The sequence below is a fragment of the Dermacentor silvarum genome, chromosome 2 (genome assembly GCF_013339745.2).
Source record: "Dermacentor silvarum isolate Dsil-2018 chromosome 2, BIME_Dsil_1.4, whole genome shotgun sequence".
Lineage (NCBI taxonomy): Eukaryota > Metazoa > Arthropoda > Arachnida > Ixodida > Ixodidae > Dermacentor > Dermacentor silvarum.
The window spans coordinates 189,416,774-189,430,629 of record NC_051155.1 but is presented as its reverse complement, the minus strand read 5'-3'; positions in this window follow the sequence as shown (position 1 = coordinate 189,430,629).

The window sequence follows — 13,856 nt, the reverse complement described above, 5'->3', positions numbered from 1 at the left end:
CCCGTGTACTTAGATTTAGGTGCACGTTAAAGAACCCCAGGTGGTCCAAATTTCCGGAGCACAAGGAAAGACGCTACGAAGGTCGAAGTATAAATTGTAAGTCTGGCGGTGCATCGTCCAATGGGTGACACGAGGTGTCCTCCAGCCGTGACCAGATGTGGGCCGTCCCACGCTGTCAGCACTTTGCGTAACCGATTGGCCAGCGAGGCACACATAACCGAGTAATCAGCTCCCGTATCGACAAGTGCAGTCACCGGATAACAGTCGACGGAAACAGTAATAACAGCAGAAGCTCTTTTGGCGGTTTCGAAGGAAGGCGTCAGCGGTACGTCGCGAGGGGGTGGCGTCGGCGGAGGATATTTCACGGTTCGCATGACAGCGGCCTCACCCCCGGAGGTCGCCGTTTTCAGTTTCCCCGGCGCGGGCTTCCGCCGGTGACTCCAGTGGAATCAAAGGCGGGTCGAGCGCGGTTTGGTGATGTGTGCCGACGAGGTGACGGCGACCGCGACTGTCTTCGCTGAGGGACAGGAGGAAGACGGTTGCTTTCCAAGTACTCCTCGATTTCCTGTGGGCGTTCGCCATAGCGCGGGCAACGGGCGTCCGGATGGTATCCCCGCAAACCAATCCGTCGGTAATGGCAGTCGCGATAGAAGTGTCCAGCCTCCCCACAGTGATAACACAACGGACTGTTGTCGGGAGCGCGCCATACCGTTGACTTCCGCGGACCAGGACGAAAGTCTGATTGGAGAGTCGTGCGGTGGCTTGGGCTTGGGAAGCGTCGAGGGGGCCCTGTAGGTGGATGCGGGAAACGGGCCGTCGACGGCGTAGAAACCCGAAGAGCATCGGCGTACGAGAGCGTGGGAGGTTCGGTGCGCGTTGGTGGAGAGGGATGAACCACCTGCCTAATTTCCTCCCGAATGACGTCCGTAAGAGCCGCGGCACTCGGAGGTGCCGATCCATAATGCCTCTGGAGTTCTTCTCGAACAACCTGCCGTATTAGTTCGGTAAGGGACTCCCTGTCATCCCTTGCAGGTACAAGCGAGCATGCCGCAGTCATGGTGGTCTGGCGTTCATACTGCGATAGCCGCTGCCGAAGCATGCGCTCCATGACTGTTGCCTCACGGACGAACTGAGACACCGTTGTAGGAGGATTGCGCACGAGGCTCGCGAAAAGCTGTTCTTTTACGCCTCGCATTAACATGCGCACCTTCTTGTCTTCTGGCATTAGTGGGTCGGCCCGACGGAACAATCGTGTCATGTCTTCTACGAACACGGCGACGGTTTCGTTCGGCATTTGGAACCTGGAAGATAGTGCCTGTTCGGCTCTTTCTTTCCTTTCGGGGGTACTGAAGGCGTCACGAAGCAGGCAGTAAAACTCCTGCCAGCTGGTAAACGAAACTTCGTGGTTCTCGTACCATACCCTTGCCGCGTCTAAAAGGGAAAAGTAGACGTTCTTCAACTTACGGCGATCATCCCAGTCATTAAAGGTGGCGACCCGGTCGAAATGGTCTAACCAGTCTTCTACGTCCTCAAAGGCGTCGCCGTGGAACGGGTTAGGCGTGCGAGGCGCGTTGACAATGCAAGGTACAGCAGCATTTGGGATCTCCTCGGTTTGGGTTGCGGTTGTTGTTGCCATCTTCCTCGCAGAGTTTGCCAGGGGACTGTACTGCGGTGGAAGACCTTGGAGGCGACGGCTGCTTCGATGGATTTCTGCAGTCTCTGAGGTACTGGCGTTGGTAGCTTCTGGTTCAGGACCAGCAGGCATAGGGCGTATGTGTACCCAGCACCTCCACCAGTTTGTCGCGAGAGGAAAAGGCAGGCAGTCAGTTCCGAGCGAACGGCTGTTTACTGTTTTGGCCGCAGCAGCCAACAACACTTCTTCGTCCTCGTTCTCTAGCGTTACTAACGCGTGGCAATATTTAGCCCCGCTTTTAGAACAAGCACCATATACGCTGCTTGCGCCGTTTGGACATAGGTTAATCAGCTCCGAAAGAGCTTTTGCATGTTCTCTGAAGCTGTGATCAAAGCTTCGTGTCGTCCATCTAGTCACCGACTACGATATCTCCGAAAACAGAGGTTTTCTAAGCGGCGCCGGCGTCATACACTTCCATTGTAAACAAGGAGGCAACGGAGGCAGTTGAGGCAAGCAATGAACGCGTCACCACGTGATCAAACATGGCAGCGCCCACGGGATCGCCGTGAAAAGGGTCAATAATCGCGCGCCCGACAGCGCCAGATTAGTGTTGCCAGATGGCGCCTAGTGACATGGCCAAAACGGACGCCCATAAGTAGCCAACCATGCGGTTGGGCCTCGGTAGCTTTACAGTGCTCTTCTAGTACACTGTAGTAGCTTGTAGCTATAGTGCACATTCTAGTACTGTACTTGTAGCCATCATTTCTGCTAGCGTAAAACGGCAAAAAATGAGTCATGGAAACAAACTATAGTCGGGTACAACTTTAGAAGGCAGCGGCATGTGCCCCCTCAAAGGCGGATGCATACTAGCCTCCACCAATGGGCGCGCACTTAAGCCTTGCGTCATGAGCCGGACGGCCGGTGTCCCCGCCGACGGAAAACATAGCAGCCCGCGCTTCAAGCCGGGGTGAGTCGTGTCAGCGGGACTATTTTTTTAGTCGCGGAGGAAATCGGCTGCTGCGCTTCGGTCATCTGGGCGGGGCCTCTCCTGTCTTCTTAAGTTGTACCCGACTATAGTAACGTTTTTTTTTTTTTTATTTGCAAGTGAAAGTGTTAGCTACAATTATGTATTCTGCCCACTTCCGCATGGCGCACATGTGAAATCAGCATGGAGGTAAAGTATTTTTTTCCTTCCTCCATGGAAATCAGGCTTCAAGCGAGCACTTTTTTCCGGCGTCGGCAAAAACCGTACGCAGCATTTCTCGCCAACATAATGATCGTATGGTGCTCTTCCCTTTGTAACGGGCAAACGTAGAAATAGTGTCCTAGCGCAAAACCCGCTGCATTGTGCCACGCCATGGACGCAGATGTGGAAACAAACAGAAAAAGGTCGCACTAAACGTACCAGGAATCTTGAAACACTTTTTTACGATTCCTGATCCACATAAAAATGTAGCCCAAAAATAGCCACATAGCCAACTCATCTAGAACCAAATGAAAATTGGCTGTGTGACCAATTTTGAAAGTGGCTAGAATTGCGGGGTGTGGAAAGCGCGGCGCGTTTCCCTTGCCAGACAGGGTCCCTCGGTGCGCTGCTGCAGGGGGCGCGGGGTCGTGCCGCCACCGCCGTCGCTGATTCCCTGTAGGATAACGTGGCGGCATCACGGCGTCGTTGCTGCGTCGTTTTTTATTCCGGTAGCAACTATATGGACACTTCAACTGGATTTCTGCCATCGCCGTCGCCGTGAGGTTTCGTATGGATAAAACCTTCGCCGCGCGCCGTATGCCCGAGCGGAGGCGTGCGGGGGACGCGCGCTATCACGGAGAGCGAACGCACGGCGGAAAGCAAACGCGACCGTCGCGCGAAAGGTCGTGGGGGTATGGGAGGGAGGGAGGCGGTGCGACGCTGCGCTCCGGCACAAAAGGCCTATCTTGCAACCGGGCGCAAGGGGAACTTTCCACTCAATCTCCCACGCGCAAGCAAGGAAGCGGGAAGCCAGCGCCGGAGGGGGGGGGGGGGACTTCTACTCTGCCAGCAACCGCGCTCGTCGCTCGCCCACACCGTCTCTTATCTCCACACGGCTCTGACCTTTGTATGCGCCGTGCATTCGCCGCTCAGTTTCCGTTGAAGCGATAGACCGCACGTACCTTCGCCCGCTGCGGCGTATGCGCTTGCTGCCAGCGTTTTGACAGCCGTTGTCTGCAGTCATTCAGTGTGATCTATTCATGTTTGCTTGTGCGCGCTCACACCACGCTTGTTCATTCAGTCGGGCCACATTTTCCAACGCACGCTACACATGCAATGCTGCCCGGATCGGCAGTGCAGCGCTACAGGTGCGTCCCTTCGTACGCGCAGCCCACGGGCAGCGCTTCTCATCAACACCACCGTTTCACACGCGCCTTCTCGTGGTCATCGAGTCTCTCTTCATGTCGGTCTACTTACGCCGCAGCACACCTGCTTACTTAATCAACTCATGTTTACTACAATTCATATTGCTACCAAAGCCGCTCACCTTACTTCGTATGACATTGCTGTGTTGTTATCGCATTCATTGCTTCACCCTTAGGGCGAAACTGTGACATTTTTTTTAATTATCGGTTACGTGATTTTCATTTCACGTGCGTCATGCATTTGTGAGCTGTAGTAAAGATACACTCTAAAACGAAGAAGAAAACTGAACGCTGGTGCTTCGTTCCTGGCTGGCAACTCCAAGAGAATAAGCTAAACATATCTTGGAAAGTTTTGCAAAGTTCAAATAAACTTGTTCCTGCATGCATATGTTTTACAGCGAAGCTGTTAAGGGCTAGTTGCCCCAGAATCGTGTCCGCGTGCAAAAAAAAAAAAAGAAAAGAAAAGAAAAGAAAACTAGCACCATCAGCATTTCGGCTCCATGTACGTGGCGGTTTCACCCCAGTTGTGCCTGAACACAGGTGTCTAATACTCAAGTATTATTGAGTAATGGATACAAGTAATACTTGCATTATTCCATTACTACATTACATTAAATCCATTACTCAAGTAATACTTGAATAATGGATTACCAACTTGCCCAGAATGCTGCTCTCACAGGTGTCAAAACGGATGAGTAACATGACTGATAGGTCATGGCATCAATAACATCGCATGCTCTTGAGTTACGTCGCGATTAACGATAATAAAATCACGTGTGGCGCATACCCGCATTGGATATGCGGGTATGAGCCGGGGACAATGAAAGAAAGAGAGTAGGAAAGAAAGAAGGAAGGTAAGAAAGAAATCACGTGTGGCTCATACCCACGTTGGATATGTGGGCATGAGCCGCCGAGAGGAGGAGCGGGAGAGAGATCGTCGGCGTCGCGGGCGGACTTGACGCAGCAAACGCACTACTTGGCCATCGCGCCGGGCGAAAACAAGACACCGGTGTCCTTGCTATTTGACGAACATACCGAAGACGCTCAATATTGTGACTGGCTGATGAAGAAGACGTGTACCATTACTCCAAAGAAGACGATGCTGTTAATTTCGCGAGCTAGGCGACACCAACAACTACCATCTTGTCAGCTGCCGCTACAGTTATTGTAAATATCCTGTAAATATATTGCTTACCTCTTTTCCCCCCGTAACAATATAATCAATAATGATAATATATAAATTCACTATAGCAATATTCACTACAGCAGACCCAGTCACAGCTTCGCTGGCTTCCATTTTCACAATAGTGGAAGGGCTCTGGATTTCTTTTAATTCAGTTTTCCTTTGTGCAGAGATAATGTACACACAATTTTGAGACCAGTGGCTTGTAACGGATCTGTTTCTGCAAAGGAGCAGGCAAGCATTTAACAATGGGAATAAACATTAAAAACATGGTTTGACTTAGCCGCAGCGATGCATAATTGTAATGGGAAAAACGGCATGACAATAAAGTACATTGGAATTAAAAGTTCGGTTAATTTCTCTATAGCTGTAACTATAATGCATAAGCTAATATATCCTTTCATTTGCACTATTGATAAGTTATTTTTTTGCGGATAATGTTTCCGCAAAGAAAAAAAAAAGGTGGTGCATTCAACCCTTGGCGATGTATGTTTTGATCATGCACAATGCATCTTAAAGTGCTGGTTCCGCAATAAATGTTTGTTCCTCCTCCTCCTCCTCAACCCTTGGCTAAATGCTTACATTGCGGAATGTAAAGAAAGATCCGTGTCCTGACATTTCTGCACCTGAAAGGAGGAGCCTAGCACGATCTGAATGAATGTGTAGCTCTCTGATACATCAATACTTGTCAGCTGAGACCTTAAGGCCCAACCGCATGCACGCGATTTTCGAGCGACAGCGACGGCGACGAGCGACAGGTTTTGCTGTCGCGGAGGGCTATCCGTCGCTGTCGCTGGTCGTGTCGCCGGTTTCTGGCCAGCCAGAAAATATCGCTTGTCGCCCGGAAGTCAGCGCGACGACATCCGCTGGGGACAGCGATTGCACAACAACATGGCAGCAATCAGTCTGCCCGCTTCGATCTGAATTCGCTCTTGCAACTTGCTCTCTGCTGTGACAGCAAAAAATAAATAGCACAATCAGTCATCGCTTCACCTCATCGCTAGCTGTAGACTAAGTATCGGCGCTCTCTTGTCGTTATTATTGAGATCGGTTGTTTTGTTTTGACGGTGTTAGGCCTGAGACGCCACCGAGAGCCGAGAAAGTGTTTTAGGTTTTGCCCAACAGATGGCGCCACGGCACCTTACGCTGGCATTGACACAGTGTATTGAAATAGCAGAAAAGGAACACAGGCCCCTATGGCTTGCCTTTCTGGATATCAAGGGAGCCTATGACAGTGTAATCCAAAAGGATTTGTGGGACATACTGGGCACTCTAGAGGTGGAAGATGGAGTAAGAAATCTTTTAAAAGATATCTATAAAAGTAACAGGGTGCTTATAAAATGGGAAAACAAGATATCTGGGCCTATAGAGATACAGCAGGGGCTTAGGCAGGGGTGCCCTCTGTCACCTCTGTTGTTCATGCTGTATTTACAAGGATTAGAGAAAAAATTAGAGAGGAGCGGACTTGGCTTCAACCTTTCCTATTTCAAGCAGGGAGAATGGATTAAACAGTCATTACCAGGACTGATGTATGCAGATGACATTGTACTTATGGCTGACAGCAAGGAAGACTTGCAGAGATTAATGGACATCTGTGATAAAGAGGGAGATAGCTTAGGTTTGAAGTTTAGTAAAGAAAAATCGGCAGTCATGACTTTTAATGATAATCAGGGCAGCGAGCATAGGATACAGGAGGTTACGCTGGAGGTGGTGGATAAGTACAAATATCTTGGAGTGTGGATAAACAATGGGGCTGAGTACCTAACGGAACATGAAAAATATGTGACGGCTAAAGGTAGCAGAAATGCAGCTGTGATGAAAAATAGGGCACTGTGGAATTACAATAGGTACGAAGTGGTGAGAGGGATTTGGAAAGGGGTGATGGTCCCTAGTTTGACTTTTGGCAATGCGGTCCTGTGCATGAGATCAGAGGTTCGAGCAAGGTTGGAAGTTAAGCAGCGAGGGGTAGGTAGACTGGCTCTGGGAGCACACGGAAATACACCAAATCAGGGGGTACAGGGTGACATGGGATGGACGTCATTCGAGTGCAGGGAAGCCAGCAGCAAGATAGAATTTGAGGAGCGATTGAGAGAGATGGCAGAAAAGCGGTGGGCAAGGAGAGTTTTCAGTTATTTGTACATGAGGAATGTTGATACAAAATGGAGGAAGCTGACCAGAAAACTGTCAATCAAATATTTGGACTGCAGGAGGGGTGCAAACCAGGAAACAGCGGTTAAGAAAAAGGTTAAGGAAACAGAGAGGGGTCTGTGGAAAACAGGGATGCAGACGAAATCAGCACTGGGCACATACCGAACTTTCAAGCAAGAAATTGCCAAAGAAAATATCTACGATAATTCTAGGGGAAGCTCTTTGTTGTTTGAAGCCAGGACGGGAGTATTGCGGACTAAGATGTACCGAGTCAAGTACCAAGGTATAGACACGTTGTGCTGTGCGTGTGGAGAAGAAGAGGAAACGGCTGAACACCTCATACTTTTCTGTAAGGGGCTTAACCCTACAGTGCAAGGCAACGGGGCTGATTTTTTCAAAGCATTGGGGTTTAGGGACAGTGAAGGCAAAATAGACTTTAAGCGGGTAGAAATAACCAAACAGAGGTTATCTGATTGGTGGATAAAATTAAGGCAGGGGTGAAATTTCACCCACCACAAAGTACAAATTATGTTAATAGCCATGCAGTGGCTGAGCTGTTTACCTCTACGTCGCCACTTGGATAGTCCGTAACGCGGAGGTGTATTGGGTGAATACAATATAAGCAGCGTAGAGTATAAACTAGAATTTGGTTCACAATATTCGCTCTTAAAATGCTCAGAGAAGGTAACCAAGAAGAGATGTGATAGTTTACTTAAAGTGAATTCGCCAAAATGAGTGGGCCAAAAGCCTTTGTACCAATGCCACTGTGCAAAATACGTGCTGTGTTTGCGAAACAGCCAACATAGAACTTTACACACGCGCCTGTATTCCGTCACTATGAAACGACGAGAAATTACATTCCATCACCTCTGGGAGTAACCTAAGTCTCTCTCTCTCAAAAAACAACAACAACAACAACAAAAGGCTGATTGCTTACACGGAAACTGCTAAGACTGGCACTTGATAATTAACTTACAGACTTCAAGATGGCAAGTTAATCAGAATTGAGGGAGATTATCAGAAGCGCGTGGCTTGTACTTAATGAGCATGCGCGAATAATACATAATACCACTTATCTACATATATATTGCGGTTCATGCCTTCGCAACATAAAGTACGTAAAGAAAAAGAAATGCTCGCAGTATTGAAACTTTGCAAAGATACAATAAGCATGCAATAAGAGTAAAATAGTTCCTTGGCTTCACAAGTATCAGGCGCAAGAATCACACGCACACACACACACGCGCGCGCGCACACACACATACACGCACGCACATACACAAACACGCACACACACACGCACACAACTACAAAATATGAGTTACAGGCATTAACTCACAAATTACATACATTTGAAAACTAACGCACGCGCGAAAACACAAAAAGCTTTGTCACGGGTCGAAGAGTCAACAAAAATTTGAGCCGACTCACTTTAAGAAAAAAACTATATGCACAGTTATCGGTGCTCTGTATTGAACTGAACGAAGAGTCCGGCTATGCGAAGAGCATTAAAATCTTCATGCAACTTCATCCGCAAATATGAGGAAAGCTGCAACATTCGCCTCGCAAAGAACGGCGTGCTTAGAAGGGGCGAAATCCCTTCTCCCGATGTTATGGAGCCACTGCTTCCGACGCACGACATTCCGTTCACCTCGGGGGATATAAAATAAGGCTTGCCCTTTCTCTGACCTGCTGCTGCATTGAAACGCGCAGCAGCAAGGCATTTTCACTGAAAACGAAGCTCAGATTCCTACGAAAGGATGGAAAAACTTGGGAAACACACGTTCGGAGCGGCAGGGCGACCACTACTTGGACTGCTCATGGCGAGCGGGAGAAACCAAAAGCGCGCGAAAGCAAGTTCCGCGCAGTTTTCGTGACGTCAGGGTCACATGACCGGGTAGTCTCGCGCGCCGCAGCCATTCAGCGTGGCGGATGCGCTGCCTCCGCGAAAGAGGGGGAAAAAAGGAGGAGGTTGACCGCGCCGGCGAGGGTGTGGCGGCGTAGATCAAAGCGTGTCGCTACTTTCTAACATCAAGGGGCTTTAAGCCCCGCCGGCCTGCCGGCCTCGCCTCGCCTCCGTGCCTTCGCCGTCAGTTTTGGTCTCGTCGCCTGTTTTGTGGTGTTTCTCGCGATACATAGCGTGTTGCACAGCGTCGTCGTGGCATTGCCAATTGCCATCCTAGTATTATTCACGAGGCCTTTCACGCTAGCTCAATCTGATCACCACCGCCTTTTCTAAATTCTGTTTTTTTTTTTTCCTTAGGTTTATCGTTCGCGACTTTATTAATGGAACTGCAGTCTTGATACCACGTCACATTCCTGCCCTCTCAGAAGATGCCGTGCCCACAGTACATCCGAACTTGCCAAAATACATTAGCAGGACTCTGACGAAAGAAAGAAAAAGAAATGTCTCACACCCTCCACGGGTCCCAGGTTCGGCACGCAAACCACGCCTACTATGACCCTGTATGCCTGGACTACATATTCGACTCTCTGAGTACGAATAAAGTATTATTATTATTATTATTATTATCTTACAAGCTTAGAGAAGCGGCGCTTGTCTATTGACAAGACGGGGGAATGCATGCATACCCACCGGCAGACGTGGAGGCTGTAAATATACAGCGGGATGGAATGCCCAGTCCAGTCGCAGAAGAATTTTTCATTATCGAGCTTAAGCGACCTTTGGAACTGTGGTCACTGCAAAAGTTTAAACAAAACATTGCTCGTTACTGGACTGCAGATTTTGCATTGAACGAAATGCTGCGCCTGTTGTGTTAACCAAAATGGTAGTGTTCTTCATTGGAGAAGGACTTGCCAGCTGTAGCATCTACTTGGCTGGGCAGCTTCACAACAAAACCGTTGTGGAATCTAAAGAACAAACAGAAGGGACCTTGGGGGCCTTTTATATCTATCAGACAGTAGCGCACCCAGGATCTCTGCAAAGGGGGGGGGGGGGGGGGGGGGGTTGACAGTTTGCCAATACCATCTAAACAGCACTAATTTCGATTTCTTCACGGCAAATTGTCAAAAAAATGCGCTTTTTGCGAGTGTGCAGCCGATTGCGCGTCTTACATCTTAGTTGCAGTACTCGAATGCGTAAGGAAAGAAAAGGGGTTAAACAAAAGGGGGGGTTAAGTTGGCCTCGGGGGGGGGGGGGGGGTTAAAACTCCCGAATCCCCCCCCCCCCCGTCGGTGCGCCACTGCTATCAGAACCATTCTACAAGCTGGTCAATTAATGCCCTTATTAAAAACAAACTCACTCGTTTGCATGCCAAAGCTGTGGCAAAGTTTATGCAGGAGATGTGCCAAAAATTGGTTGCCTACAGCATTCTGCTGCCCTGACAGCATCAGTTGTACGTTTTTATTGCGTAACAAGGATTCATTTTTTGCTTAAAGGTGTCATGCAGCAGGGCACTGAGAATAAACTAAAAGCACTGAAATATTGCGTGTTGTAGATCAAATTTTCCCATAGTTGTTTTCCTCACTTAAATAAACGATTTTATGACCAGATCTGTTGCTGTCTGCAATTATAGTAAATTGCTTATTTGAGCGTCGAAAGGACATGCTACACGTCTTCAAGCGCTGGCACAAAGTGGTTTGTACGTCGAGAGGTAATCGGGTAATGACTGCAGTTTACAGATCGTACGTACGGCACGCATAGGGTGATTACTGCTGACCTCGACGACGACGGTCGCATTTTGAGGGAGTCGAAATGCAAGGCACCTGTGTGCCGTAAGGTGTGAGTGCGCGTTAAAGAAACCGAAGTGATCGAAATTATTCCAGAGCCCCAAGCCCCTATGATCCTGATCCGGAGGACAAAAAAAAGAAAGAAAAAAGAAAAAAAAGAAACCGCGTTTGAATCTATCGACGCAATGCGAACTGGGCCCGTAAGATCTCACAGGAGTGGTGATGTGGGCTGATAAAACGTTGATTTCATAAAAAGTTGTCGCAGTTTCACCTGAAAGGTGAAGCATCAATTGCGATAGCAAACTTGTAGAGAGCTATACGGAGTAATGATATTAGCTTTATCAGCTGTATAAACTTGGACATGCAGCAGCATCGGCAACACGCAGAACTGTTGTCGACGCCATCCGCGTTTTGCCCGCGTTCGCTCAAAATGCGTGCGGCGTTGGTGACTGTTGCCGGAGCCTCTGATATAAACAGGCACTGCGTGCCGCAGATGATGATGATGATGATAAGTGGTTCTTGAGGGAAAGGGAAAGGTTGGCGCAGCTAAACGTCGCCTCCATTCCCTCCCCCTCCCCCACGGCCTCTCGGTCGTCGGAAGAAGGCGCGTTTGCTCTACATACATGGTGATTGTGAAGCAGAACAGAGACGCCTACTTCTGCAGCCCTTAAGCGAGCACGGCGCAGAACGCGCGTTTGTTCTCCGCCGTGCGTTCACTCCCCGTGAAAGACGCGCCCCTCGCGCCCTTTCACTCGCGCATACAGCGTTCGGCGCGCGGCGACGATTTCTTCTCCAAATGACGTCATACGGAACCTCACGGCGACGGCAACGGCGACGCCGACGGCAGAAATCTGCTTTTGAGTGTCCATATAATTGCTATCGCAATAATAAAGACGTATACCATGACGCTCGCAGACGGCGCGCGATACCCGAGGCGGCTGTCGATGCGCTCATTTCGGTTGCGTGCCTTCCCGCGCCTCGGTCAACAGCGCCGCCCTGCGGCATCGGTGCGCTGAGGGGTCACGCTTGCGCCGCCGGTATTCACACCTCCCCTTCTAGCCACCCTAGCGTGGTTACCGGAATAGCGGGCGTATCGGAATAGCGGGATCTGAATGCGCATGCGCAGAACGCTATACGACCCATACTAGGTCACTCTAACCCATACCGTTTACCGTGCGCACGCTATTTCTCAGAGTTAACAACGTTACCGTGTTAGCGTGTTTACGTAGTGTAGGTAAAACATGGCGGCGGTCCCGGCCGCCCGCTTCGAACTGAATTTGGAGTTGCTGTTAAATAATTCACTTCGTTGGTAGGAAATGACTGCGTAAATAGCTTTCGCTTACCTTCAGGTAGGATCGACAATATGTTTTTGTGGATAATTTAGCGGAGTTTTCGAGATCACTTCTCGTTTCGAGCGCGCCTAAGCCTAACAAAAGAAATTCTCTTTGAGATGTGAGCGCCACCTGTCGATAAAGTCGGGAGGTAGGTGCGACGACGGCATATGGCCTCTGAGATGGGAGGATTTCGGAGGCGATGGTAGACAGCTTGTACTGCTTGTGTGTTTCGTTGCAGATCGACGGACATGTGAAGTAAAAATACAACGCGCTCCTGGCTTCTATTGCGCTGCTTATCGCACTTTCCGAACGCACACATACATAGAATTAGGTGCCCTATGTATGCGGAATTCAAAGCGTAATGGAATAGCGTCCCGCACGTAAACTACGCTATCACGCTATACTAAAACTCTCTATCTGCAAAGTTCGTTTGCGGAACGGTAACGCTATTTCCCGTAACCCCGCTATTACGCTAACGCTAAACTAAAACTGTCTACTGATTCGCGGTGCCTTTCCGGTGGGAGAGCAGTCCCGCAGCAGTGGCGCCCCCTCTAAGAGAGCGGCGGCAAACATCAACTTTCACTTCACTGCTCCGCCCATACTTCGCCGCGCGGCGTGGCAGGCCGCACCATCGTGCGTTTCATCTAGCGGCCGTGATCGAAGCGAGAACAGTGGCACAGATGATGATTGATGGTCTCTGAATTCACACTTGCACTTAGTGTGTACGTGTGCTCTTACAAGCACCCTATGCATGCAGGATGAAATCAAGTGATACGTACAGCTTATCTGCACCCTTCGACCAACGCAGTGTATTGAGTTATAATTTTCAATTTGCACAGCGTTTCTAGAATTTTTTAGGGGCGAAGCTCCTTATGGCGGCACCCGTTCCGTCCCCGTCGTAGTAGTAGTAGTAGTGTGTAACCAGTCTGAGAAAAATGAGAAAAAAATTCCGAAGTTGTGTCCGTAGCGCGGAATCGAACCAGGGACCCCTCGCTTCCGAGCGCGCGGCGTTAGCCCACTACGCCACGAAGCGGACATGGACAAACGCACCACGATGGCTATAAATACCCAACATTAACGAAAGGCCGCGTTTCTAGCGCGTTTCTAATGCGTTTGTGCTAGCGCGTTACGGCCCGTGTAAGAAGCTGGTGTAAGACGCTGTGGCCTCTCCACCTTACCTTCAACGCGTTTCGAACGCGCTGCCCAAAGCGGTGGCAAGTCAAGTTCAAGTCGAGGAGCGTTTATGAATACGGGGGGTATACTCTCTCAGCAGTCATGTGATGGCGTCGGCAAACGCGGTGCACGTTCCGGCATGTGTAAATGGCTGCGTAAGACGCTGTGGCCGCTCCCCCTTACTAGAGAGTACTGCACGTTTCTAACGCGTTTGTGCTAGCATCCCCTTAAGCGGGAGATCCGATGATTCCCTCCGGAGCATCGCCCACTCATCATCATTCACCTCGTGGATCTGCTGTCATTT